The sequence below is a fragment of the Schistocerca americana genome, chromosome 6 (assembly GCF_021461395.2).
Source record: "Schistocerca americana isolate TAMUIC-IGC-003095 chromosome 6, iqSchAmer2.1, whole genome shotgun sequence".
In the NCBI taxonomy this organism is placed as follows: Eukaryota; Metazoa; Arthropoda; class Insecta; order Orthoptera; family Acrididae; genus Schistocerca; species Schistocerca americana.
The window spans coordinates 87,922,543-87,936,055 of record NC_060124.1 but is presented as its reverse complement, the minus strand read 5'-3'; the positions used below and the strand labels follow the sequence as shown (position 1 = coordinate 87,936,055).

The 13,513-nt window shown below is 43.4% G+C and overlaps 1 protein-coding gene across 3 annotated transcripts in view; it reads left to right on the top strand.

Annotated features, from left to right (window-relative positions):
- Positions 1 to 13,513, top strand: part of LOC124619878 (UDP-GalNAc:beta-1,3-N-acetylgalactosaminyltransferase 2-like) — a 158,858-nt gene that overhangs the window by 9,389 nt on the left and 135,956 nt on the right. The window lies entirely within an intron of this gene.

The window sequence follows — 13,513 nt, the reverse complement described above, 5'->3', positions numbered from 1 at the left end:
TGCTATTGAGCATCTGAAATCGTCATCTGTAGTGCCACTGGGGATAGTTACACCCTGTATTGATATTACATGTAGAGTACTAAAGTGATGTATCAATTTTGAACATTTCAAACATGTTCTATCTTCAGATAAGAATTCCTTGTCTGGAAATGTGTTTTTTATGCCATTTGTGTAATACACTTTTACTAAGTTTCGTAAATTTTGACACTTTAGTTTACATATATACATATACACAGAGAGAGAGTGGGGGGGGGGGGGGGGGGGGGGTTGCTAGCTATTGAATGTCAAGAAAGTAAAATCTTTTAATATGTAAATGAGGAAAAGGTTGGAAAGGCTTGCCTTTACTTATCTTCTGCAGGTGCCTCTCCCAATACTGGTTTCTGTAGGCATTACTGGGAGTTGTATATTCTGAAGGTGAGTGTGGGTCATTCCATATTTACCGATTATTTTTCTTTCTCTTCCTTTTCCCACTGTTGACTTCCAGTCCCCGACCACAGTTAAATTTTCATCTCCCTTAACTAACTGGATAATTTATTTTATCTCATTGTACGTTTCTTCAATCTCTTCTTCATCTGCAGAGCTAGTTGCATATAAACTTGTACTACTTTGGTGGGTGTTGGCTTTGTGTCTATCTTGGCTATGATAATGTGTTCACTATGCTGTTCATAGTAGCTTACCTGCATGCCTGTTTTCTTATTCATTACTAAACCTATTCCTGTGTTACCCGTATTTGATTTTTTTATTTATAATCTTGTATTCACTTGACCAGAAGTCCTGTTCCTTCTGCCACCAAACTTCACTAATACCAACTATATCTAACTTCAACCTAACCAGTTCCCTTATTAAATTTTCTAACCAACCTGCCTGATTAAGGGATCTAACGTTCCATGCTCCAGTCCATAGTATGCCAGTTTTGTTTCTCCTAATGACGATGTAAGGATGTAGAGGCTTATCTCACGAGGGGTAAGATAAGATAGATACTGCCTACAGGAAAATTAAAGAGACTTTTGGAGAAAAGAGAACTATCAGTTTAATAAGTCACAGCTGCAAAATACTAACGCGAATTCTTTACAGACGAATGGAAAAACTGGTAGAAGCTGACCTCTGGGAAGATCAGTTTGGATTCCATAGAAATGTTGGAACACGCGAAGCAATACTGACCCTACGGCTTATCTTAGAAGCTAGATTAAGAAAAGGCAAACCTACGTTTCTAGCATTTGTAGACTTAGAGAAAGCTTTTGACATAGTTGACTGGAATACTCTCTTTCAAATTCCAAAGGAGGCAGGGGTAAAATACAGGGAGCGAAAGACTATTTACAATTTGTACAGAAACCAGATGGCAGTTATAAGAGCCGAGGGGCACGAGAGGGAAGCAGTGGTTGGGAAGGGAGTGAGACAGGGTTGTAGCCTCTCCCCGATGTTATTCAATCTGTATATTGAGCAAGCAGTAAAGGAAACAAAAGAAAAATTTGGAGTAGGAATTAAAATCCATGGAGAAGAAATAAAAGCTTTCAGGTTCACCAATGACATTGTAATTCTGTCAGAGACAGCAAAGGACTTGGAAGAGCAGTTGAACAGAATGGACAGTGTCTTGAAAGGAGGATATAAGGTGAACATCAACAAAAGCAAAATGAGGGTAATGGAATGTAGTCGAATTAAGTCGAGTGATGCTGAGGGAATTAGATTAGGAATTGAGACACTTAAAGTAGTAAAGGAGTTTTGCTCTTTGGGGAGCAAAATAACTGATGATGGTCGAAGTAGAGAGGATATAAAATGTAGACTGGCAATGGCAAGGAAAGCGTTTCTGAAGAAGAAAAATTTGTTAACATCGAGTATAAATTTAAGTGTCAGGAAGTCGTTTCTGAAAGTATTTGTATGGAGTGTAGCCATGTATGGAAGTGAAACATGGATGATAAATAGTCTGGACAAGAAGAGAATAGAAGCTTTTGAAATGTGGTGCTACAGAAGAATGCTGAAGATTAGATGGGTAGATCACATAACTATTGAGGAGGTATTGAATAGAATTGGGGAGAAGAGGAGTTTGTGGCACAACTTGACAAGAAGAAGGGACCGGTTGGTAGGACATGTTCTGAGGCATCAAGGGATCACATATTTATCATTGGGGGGTAAAAATCGTAGAGGGAGACCAAGAGATTAATACACTAAGCAGGTTCAGAAGGATGTAGGTTGCTATAAGTACTGGGAGATGAAGAAGCTTGCACAGGATAGAGTAGCATGGAGAGCTGCATCAAACCAGTCTCAGGACTGAAGACCACAACAACAACAATGACGATGTCCTCCTGAGTAGTTCCCCCCTGGAGATCCAAATGATAGACCATTTTACACCTGCAATATTTGACCTGGAAGGCTGCCACTGTCGTTTAACCATACAGTAGAGCTGCATGCTCTTGGGGAAAACTATGGCTGTAGTTTCCCCTTGCTTTCAGCTGTTCATGGTACTAGCACAGCAAGGCCATTTACTTATTTATTTATTTACATATCAAGTTCTGTAGTATCATTTTGAGGAGCAAATCTCCGAGGTCATGGAACGTGTCAGTACATGAAGTTACAACATAAAAGTAATAACAGATAAAAATAAAATGTTTATGAACCCAAGAAATGTCCAGCCATAAGTTTAAGTAAACGCAGTCAACAATATAACGCAAGAATCAGCTTAATTTTTCAAGGAACTCCTCAACAGAACAGAATAGAGGGAGTGACCCATGAAGAAAATCTTCAGTTCTGATTTGAAAGTGTATGGATTACTGCTAAGAGTTTTGAATTCTTGTGGTAGCTTATTGAAAATGGATGCGGCAGTATACTGCACACCTCTCTGCGCAAGAGTTAACAAAGTCCGATCCATATGCAGGTTGGATTTCTGCCGAGTATTAACTGAGTTAAGGGTGCTTATTCTTGGGAATAACTTGATATTGTTAATAAGAAACGACAGTAAAGAATATACATATATTGAGAGCCCAATGTCAAAATACCCAGACTAGTGAACAGGGGTCGACAAGAGGTTCGTGAACTTACACGGATTATTGTCCGAACTGCCCGTTTCTGAGCCAAAAATATCATTTTGGAATGGAAAAAATTACCCAAAATATAATACCATACGACATAAGCGAATGAAAATAAGCAAAGTAGTCTAATTTTTGCGTCTAATGATCATTTACTTCAGATACCATTCGAATAGTAAAAATGGCAGCATTATGTCTTTGAACAAGATCTTGGGCATGGGCTTTCCGTGACGGTTTACTATGTATCTGAACAACTAGAAATTTTAACTGTTCAGTTTCACTAATTACATGCCAATTCTGTGAAATTAAAATGCCGGGCTTTGTTGAATTGTGTGTTATAAACTGTAAAAACTGAGTCTTATGTGATTTAGCATCAGTTTGTTTTCTACAAGCCATGAACTTATGTCATGAACTGCATTATTTGAAACTGAGCCAATGTTGCACACAACATCTTTTACTACCAAGCTAGTGTCATCAGCACACAGAAATATTTTAGAGTTACCCGTAATACTAGAGGGCATATCATTTATATAAATGAGGAACAGGCATGGCGCCAGACTAATTCGTGGGGCACCCCCCATTTGACCGTACTTTACTCAGACCCACATCACAACCATTCTCGGCGTTGTGAATAATGACATTTTGCTGTCTTTTGTTAAAGTAAGAGGTGAACCAATTGTGAGCTGCTACTTGTATTTTGTAGTGGTCCATCTTCTGGAGCAATATTTTGTGATCAACACAAACGCCATAGTTAAATCAGAAAATATGCCAATTGTTCGAAACCTTTTGTTTAGCCTATACAGTACGTCACAGAGAAAAGAGAATATACCATTTTCAGTTGTTATTTGATTTTAAAACCATACTGTACATTTGATAGCAAATTATGTGATAGAAAATGATCAGTTATTCTTACATACACGCCTTTTCAATAACCTTAGCAAACACTGATGGCATAGAAATAGGTCTAAAATTGTCTACATTATCCCTTATTCCTAAAGCAAAAATTACAAATATGGCTAAATACAGGGCTAAATGTGCAGCACAGTACTTTAATATTCTGCTAGGTACTCCATCATATCCATGAGAGTCCTTAGTCTACAGTTATTAAATTATTGACTCAGTCTTCCCCTTGTCTGTATCACAGAGGAGTATTTCTGACATCAATCTCGGAAAGGCATTTGCCAAGGGAGTCATATGATTCCCTGTAGAAATTAAATTTTTATTTAACTCTTTAATGCATAGTGCAGCTGCTCAGCTACAGACTTCATTTCTTCGATGTATCCTATATTGAGCAACATTTTTTAAAAAAAATTGTTATGTAGTTAAGTGTATACACACTACTGCAGCTGCTAAGCTGCTAGTAGTTCTTCATAGCAATCGTAAATGGCAGGATAAACTGAACCAGTTCGACTATCAGCTGTGTGGATGTACTGCCGCGCGTGTGTTTTGGCAGAAAGTAGAGACTTTTTTTTGGTGTTTGTGCACTGATTTATGGGTTTGAAAATAATGTTTTTATTTTGAAAACGTAAGTAGATATGGTGTAGATGGTCAAACAATCGAAAATCCAGGATGGAATGTAACAATACGAGAGAAGGAAAGTTGCTACTCACCGTATAGTGTAGATGCTGAGCCGCGATAGGCACAATAAAAAGATTCACACAATCATAGCTTTCAGCCATTAAGGCCTTTGTCAGCAGTAGACACACACACACACACACACGCAAGCACAACTTGCACACATATCTGCAGTCTCAGAGAGCTGAAAGTACACTGCGAGCAGCAGCACTAGTGCATGATGGAAGAGGCGACTGGGTGGGGGTAAGGAGGAGGCTGGGGAGGTCAGTGGGAGGGATAGTATGGTGGGAGTGGCAGACAGTGAAGTGGTGTAGTTTAGACGGAGGGTAGGAGAGAAGGTGCAGAGGGGGGAGGGGGTAACTAGTGGAAAGGTGAGAAATAAAAATAAAAGAAATTAAAAGACTGGGTGTGGTGGTGAAATGACAGCTGTGTAGTGCTGGAATGGGAACACGGAGGGGCTGGATGGGTGAGGACAGTGACTAACAAAGGTTGAGGCCAGGAGGGTTATGGGAACGTAGGATGTATTGCAGGGAAAGTTCCCACCTGCGCAATTCGGAAAAGCTGGTGTTGGCGGGGAAGGATCCATACGGCACAGGCTGTGAAGCAATCATTGAGATGAGGGGTATCATGTTTGGCAGCTTGTTCAGCTACAGGGTGGTCCACTTGTTTTTTGGCCACAGTTTGTCAGTGGCCGTTCATGTGGACAGACAGCTTGTTGGTTATCATGCCTACATAGAATGCAGCACAGTGGTTGCAGCTTAGCTTGTAGATCACATGACTGGTTTCACAGGTAGCCCTACCTTTGATGCGATAGGTAATGTTAGTGACCAGACTGGAGTATGTGGTGGTAGGAGGATGTATGGGACAGGTCTTGCATCTAGGTCTATTACAAGGGTATTAGCCATGAGGTAAGGGATTGGGTGCAGGGGTTGTGCAAGGATGGACGAGTATATTGTGTAGTTTCGGTGGACGGCAGAATACCACAGTAGGAGGGGTGGGAAGGATAGTGGGTAGGACATTTCTCATTTCAGGGCATGATGAGAGGTAACTGAAACCCTGGCGGAGAACGTAATTAAGTTGCTTCAGTCCTGGATGCTACTGAGTTACGAGGGGAATGCTCCTCTGTGGCCGGACTCTGGGACTTTGGGAGGTGGTGGGAAACTGGAAAGATAAGGCACGGGAGATTTGTTTTTGTACAAGGATGGGAGGATAATTTCAGTCAGTGAAGGCTTCAGTGAGGCCCTCGATATATTTAGAGAGGGACTGGTCGTCACTGCAGATGCAATGACCACGGGTGACTATGCTGTATGGAAGGGACTTCTTGGTATGAATTGGGTTGCAGCTGTCGAAGTGGACATACTGCTGGTTGTTAGTAGGTTTGATATTGACGGAGGTACTGATGTAGCCATCTCTGAGGCGGAGGTCAACATCTAGGAAGGTGGCTTGTTGGGTTGAGTAGAACCAGGTGAAGCAAATGGGAGAGAAGTTGTTGAGGTTCTGAAGGAATGTGAATAAAGTGTCCTCACCTTCAATCCAGATAGCAAAGATGTCATCAATGAATCTGAACCAGGTGAGGGGTTTAGGATTCTGGGTTTTTAGGAAGGATTTTAGGTCGTAGGGGTAATTAGAGATATGGACTCTGGGGAGAGGTTCTGGGATGGGCCTAAGGATTTGAGTAGTGACTGGAGATCCTGCTGGATCGCTGGAATGGGATCACTGTGGCATGGTTTGTAGGTGGAAGTTTCTGATACCTGACCGAGTCCTTCTGCCATGTAATCCTTGCGGTTCAAAACTACGGTGGTGGAACCTTTGTCTGCAGGTAGGATTATAAGATCAGGATCAGTTTTTAGGTGGTAGAATGAGATTGTTTCTGCGGATCTAAGGTTAGTATGCATGTTTAGGGATTTGGGGAATGGTGGTGAGGCAATGTTCGAGGATAAGAAATTCTGGAAAGTTAACAGGAGGTGGTTTGGAGGCAGTGGAGCTGGATCACGGTTGGATGGAGGAGTGAACTGAGTTAGGCAAGGTTCAGTGTTGGTCTTTGGTTGAGTCTGAGTGGTTGGGTTGGTGGCGAAAAAGTGTTTCCACTGTAGGGACCGGGAGAAGGAGAGAAGGTCTTTAACTAGTCCTGCATGGTTGAATTTGCTATTGGGCAAAAGGTGAGGCCTTTGGAAAGGACTGGTATTTCTGTAGGCCTAAGACATATGGAGGAAAGGTTCATGAGTGTGTTGCGGATCTGTTTAGGATTTGAGTTCTGTGTGGTTGTGGGAGGGAGTTTCGGAGGGTGGGGTAAGTGTAGTAGGTCTGCGAGACAAGGTTTGTCAGCTATGAGGGGGCGTGGGGAAGGTTTGGAGGTTATTGTAGAAGCTGTGGACAGTGGTACTCCAAGGTGGGAGTAGGAAGTGAGCAGGATGGAGAGCTTTTTGAGGTGGGGTTGTGCATGTTGCTCAAGTTCCTGCAGGGCAAGAGTTTCAATGTGTGTTATGGCTTCCAGGAATCTGGGACTACATAGCAGGATAATTTTGTGGATGGAGAGAAGGTAATGCAAGGAGGATTGGGCTTGGTTGATATGGTTTTGCAGGACTATGTTAGTGAGGGCTAAGGATTGGCGGAATCTGAACTGGTGGAGGTCATTGTGGAAGGAGGGGTGGCAACCAGAGATGGGTAATTTGATGGTAAGGCCATTAGGGGGGATTTCATGAGCCAAGCAACAACGCAGGAACAGTATGTGGGACTGGGATCTGGCTAGGGATAAAGAAACTTTTCTGTACTGACACAGATGGAAGGAGCAAGGATCCATGGTGGTGCAAAAGTGCGAAAAAATACGTAAGAAAGTAGAATTACGTCCAAAAAGTTAAGCAAAAATGCACCCAAATACGTGTGAAAAGAAAGAAATGAAACTTCCTGGCAGATTAAAACTGTGTACCGGACCGAGACTCGAACTCGGGACCTTTGCTTTCGCGGGCAAGTACTATACCATCTGAGCTACCCAAGGACGACATACGTCCCGTCCTCACAGCTTTACTTCCGCCAGTACCTCATCTCCTACCTTCCAAACTTTACAGAAGCACACAGTTTTAATCTGCCAGGAAGTTTCATATCAGCGCACACTTCGCTGCAGAGTGAAAATCTCATTCTGGAAGAAAGAAATGGATGCACAAGGGGAAAAAATGAGATGAAATATGAGGAAGACGACGATAGTGGAAGGCGAAAACGCACTAAAATTGGCAAGAAGTCACAAAGGTCAAAGTAGAGAATAACTAATCATTAATAAATATAATTATATTACTGTGGGTAGCAGGTTTGAGGGCAGATAAGCGTAGAGAAGTGGGACGGGAGATGTGACTGGATGAGGTGGATTTAGTGGGTGCGAACAGGGATAGAACGGAGAAAGTGTGGGGGTTTAGAGATGTAAGATCGTGTGGCACCGGAAAATTGTGGGAGATAACACGCAGATATATGGGAACTGACACAGGGAGCGTGATCAGTTTGAAGGTATAGGCTTAATTATATCAGCAGGTGTTACGTGGGACATAGGATGCTGCATGAACAGTCAGCGTTTTCTTGATGCCGTCTGTTGCGCACGGCCGAGTCTGTTGATACACTGTGGCTCATAAGTTGATACACTGTGGCTCATAAGTAGTGCGTGCAGTGTGATTCATAAGGCAACAAGAGAAACACAAGAAAGAACAGAAAGAAGGATGGACATTGAGTATAGTGACGCAAAAGAAAGTAGTTACAAAGGAAAACAGCACAGGGTTAGGATCAAAGAAAAGATGTCAGGCAAAAATCAAACAATGGAAAATCCAGGATGGAATGTAAAAATACAAGAGAAGGAAAGTTGCTTCTCGCGATATAAGGGAGATGCTGAGCCACGATAGGCACACTAAAAAGATTCACACAATCGTAGCTTTCGGCCATTAAGGCCTTTGTCAGCAGTAGACACACACACATGCACGCGCGCGCCCACATACACACACACACACACACACACACACACACACACACACACACACACACACAAAAGTGCCACTTGCACACACATCTGCAGTCTCAGAGAGCTGAAACTACACTGCAAGCAGCAGCACCAGTGCATGATGGGAGTGGCAACTGGGTGGGGGTAAGGAGGAGGCTGGGGAGGTCAGTTGGAGGGATAGTATGGTGGGAGTGGCAGACAGTGAAGTGGTGTAGTTTAGACAGAGGGTAGGAGAAAAGGTGCAAAGGGAGGAGGGGGTAACTAGCGGAAAGGAGAGAAATAAAAATAAAAGAAATTAAAAGACTGGGTGTGGTGGTGAATCGACGGCTGTGTAGTGCTGGAATGGGAACACGGAGGGGCTGGATGGGTGAGGACAGTGACTAACAAAGGTTGAGGCCAGGAGGGTTATGGGAACATTGGATGTATTGCAGGGAAAGTTCCCATCTGCGCAATTCAGGAAAGCTGGTGTTGGTGGGAAGGATCTATATGGCACAAGCTGTGAAGCAGTCATTGAGATGAGGGGTATCATGTTTGGCAGCTTGTTCAGCTACAGGGTGGTCCACTTGTTTTTTGGCCACAGTTTGTCGGTGGCCGTTCATGCAGACAAACAGCTTGTTGGTTGTCATGCCTACATAGAATGCAGCACAGTGGTTGCAGCTTAGCTTGTAGATCACATGACTGGTTTCACAGGTAGCCCTGCCTTTGATGTGATAGGTAATGTTAGTGACCAGACTGGAGTATGTGGTGGTAGGAGGATGTATGGGACAGGTCATGCATCTTGGTCTATTACAGAGGTATGAGCCATGAGGTAAGGGATTGGGAGCAGGGTTTGTGTAAGGATGGACGAGTATATTGTGTAGGTTCGGTGGATGGCAGAATACCATGGTAGGAGGGGTGGGAAGGATAGTGGGTAGGACATTTCTCATTTCAGGGCACTATGAGAGGTAAGTGAAACCCTGACGGAGAATGTAATTCAGTTGCTCCAGTCCTGGATGGTACTGAGTTACGAGGGGAATGCTCCTCTGTGGCCGCACTGTGGGACTTTGGGAGGTGGTGGGAAACTGGAAAGATAAGGAATGGGAGATTTGTTTTTGTACAAGGATGGGAGGATAATTTCGGTCAATGAAGGCTTCAGTGAGACCCTCAGTATATTTAGAGAGGGATTGCTCCTCACTGCAGATGCGACGACCACAGGTGACTAGGTTGTACAGAAGGGACTTCTTGGTATGAAACAGGTGGCAGCTTTTGAAGTGGAGGTATTGCTGGTGGTTAGTAGGTTTGATATGGACGGAGGTACTCATGTAGCCATCTCCGAGGCGGAGGTCATCATCTAGGTGGCTTGTTGGGTTGAGTAGGACCAGGTGAAGCTTCATTCCAGATAGCAAAGATGTCATCAATGAATCTGAACCAGGTGAGGGGTTTAGGATTCTGGGTTTTTAGGAAGGATTCCTCTAGACGGCCCATGAATAGGGTAGCATAGGATGGTGCCATGCGAGTGCGGACTGGAGCAACAGAATTACATTCACCGCCAGGGTTTGGATTACCTCTCGTCATGCCCTGAAAATGAGAAATGTCCTATCCACTGTCCTTCCCACCCCTCCAACCGTTGTATTCCGCCGTCCACCGAACCTGCACAATATACTCGTCCATCCTTACACAACCCCTGCTCCCAATCCCTTACCTCATGGCTCATACCCCTGCATAGACCTAGATGCAAGACCTGTCCCATACATCCTCCTACCACCACCTACTCCAGTCCGGTCACTAACATTACCTATCACATCAAAGGCAGGGCTACCTGTGAAACTAGTCATGTGATCTACAAGCTAAGCTGCAACCACTGTGCTGCATTCTATGTAGGCATGACAACCAACAAGCTGTTTGTCCGCATGAATGGCCACCGACAAACTGTGGCCAAAAAACAAGTGGACCATCCTGTAGCTGAACACGCTGCCAAACATGATACCCCTCATCTCAATGACTGCTTCACAGCCTGAGCCATGTAGATCCTTCCCACCAACACCAGCTTTCCTGAATTGCGCAGGTGGGAACTTTCCCTGCAATACATCCCATGTTCCCGTAACCCTCCTGGCCTCAACTGTCATTAGTCACTGTCCTCACCCGTCCAGCCCCTTTCCTGTTCCCATTCCAGCACTACACAGCCGTCATTTCAGCACCACACCCAGTCTTTTAATTTCTTTTATTTTTATTTCTCTCCCGTCCGCTACTTACCTCCTCCCCCCTCAACACCTTCTCTCCTACCCTCCGTCTAAACTGCACCACTTCACTGTCTGCCACTCCCACCATACTATCCCTCCCACTGACCTCCTCAGCCTCCTCCTTACCCTCACCCAGTCGCCCCTTCCATCATGCACTGCTCGCAGTGTACCTTCAGCTCTCTGAGACTGCAGATGTGTGTGCAAGTTGCGCTTGTATGCGTGTGTGTTTATGTGTGTCTACTGCTGACAAAGGCCTTAATGGCCGTAAGCTATGATTGTGTGATTCTTTTTACTGTGCCTATCGCGACTCAGCATCTCCGCTATATGGTGAGTAGCAACTTTCCTTCTCTCGTATTGTTATGGTGTAGATGGTTAATTCAAGTTTCTTTAAGATAGATTTGAAATTAGGTCTGTTTTTGTGTTTGTAGCGATTGTCAACAATAATGCTTTGTTAATTTAACTAAAAATTTTTTTTGTAATGTACGCACTGTAAACTATATGTAGTAATTTTTACACATACTTTGGCGTTCAATCATTCTTCCCATCCACCATATGTGAATGGAACAGCAAGAAACCCTGATAACTGGTACAATGGGACGTACTCTATGCCATGCACCTCACAGTCATTTGCAGAGTGTAGATGCAGATGTAGATAATGTGCAACTTTCCTTCAGTCCACACTGGTTCTTAAGTTTAGCAAAAAAAATGCCTTTCTTTAACAAACAAAACACAAAAAAATAAGAAAAAACATCCAGTGCAACTCAATAAAGCACAACCTGCCGACCAAACACCACTCGTCCACCAATTAACACCCATACCTAACACAAAATAAACACATAAATTAAATCATACACTCTTGTGCCAAAGCAGTGCCATTCGTCACCCTGTGTGCTGAGTAAACAGCTGTCAGTTCTGTATGATGACACAGGGCCAGTCTTCAGGAAGTTACTACAATCGACCTACTGCAGATCATGCCAGACTGCAGCCATTGCTCTGTTCCAGATTGTTTGGTGCAACATACTAACACAGTGACTACCATGAAGTCAAGTGGGAGCAGCAGCATTTAAACCCCCTTCCCAGACCAGCCACCACCGTCAAGCAGCTGGGAAACGTGATGGAAACATAATGAAACATCCCTGTATCACTTATGCATACTTGTTTGTATTAACACTTCTTATTACATGTTTATGTTATTCCAAAACAAAAAAGAACCCAATGTATTGAACAGAACAGTGCTGATGCATTACAACAGCGGTTTGATGTGCGACCACCAACATTGTTACAATATTTATACTTACAAAGCATTTTCTAGTACACACTCTCCATCGCACCTTGGTTTCTTCAATTTCTAGTGCAGTGATCAGAACTTGTGCCAGCACATGTTCCTCTGCCTATACAGGAGTCTCATACATTAAACTTTGCATAAAACCCAACAAAAAGTAGTCCATAATAGTTAAACCCATTTTCTCTTTCCCTCCACAGACGTGGACACATTACACATCTGAATTGAAACTGTTGTAGAACTGAAACAATACGTTTCCAGTCATAGCTCTCCTCTACAAGTCCTCGAAGTTTTTAATGGGAATTTCGGAACGTCCTGCAGAACTATTGAGTGCAGAATCAAAGTAACATTGAGAAATATGATGTCAGAAAACAAATACAATCCATGGTAATTGCCAGTAAAAACAAATCAAAGAAAGAATTGTCAAGCTATACTGCTATTGATCAGGATATTGCAAATTCAATTACATCCAGTCTCGCAAGCTGATCATCATCTTGAGTGCAAGATGCAAGGCATAGTTGCCAATCCAGCAGGTAGTCCGTGGTATGTGGTTCTCTGCAGTCACAGTCGGTGGTATCCACAAGGAAGTGCCATTTGTGTAGGCTACTCCTGGGTCTTCAAACTCCAGAATGAAGGCAGTTGAGTGACCTCCATATGAACCAGCTATGTTTGTGCACAGGTGGGAGGATTTCCAAAGGGAGATGCAGGCAGAGGTATTCTCAAGTTGAGTCATCCACTGTTGTTTTCTTGCTGTAACTGCTGCTTTTTGCAAGACTGAAGTGATCTTAGGGAAACTACTACTGTGTCTCAACCTTGGGGCTGCTGGAACGTGTCTGTGTAGTGGATGTTGTTCTCTCTGAATTAGCAGCTACTTCATGACGAATATCTGGTAGTGCTGTGCCAGCGAGTTGGTAGAGCTTTACAAGTGGCATAGGTTTCAGACAATCTTTTGCACTTTGTCCGCTATGTTTGTGGAGGTTGATTTGTACCAGATTGGGCAAGCATACACTGCAGCACTGTAAGATGTTGCTAGTGCCATCATTCTCAGGGTTTGTGGTCGAGAGCCCCACGTAGAATTTGCAAAGGGTATTTTTTCTACCTTCCAACTTCAGTCTCATATTCTTGCATTGCTACTTGTACATTCTACAATCCAGAATATCTCCCAGATGTTTTGGATGGGTCGTATTTACTAACTATAAACTTTGCGATATGCCTGATTGTGCTTAAGATGAAACTCACACAGTTGAGCTTTATCTGGGTTTGGATGAAGTTGGTTGTGAGAGTAATAGTCACCAGGCTTTCTCAATGCATCTGTCAGGTGGCTTCAATGTCTTCAAAAGATTTCTCCTCACTCGGAAGTGCCCGGTCATAGGTGCAAAGGAAACGTTGTGTTCGCCAGAAGTGATTGGTTGGTATAGATGTTTAATATTATTGGCGAAAG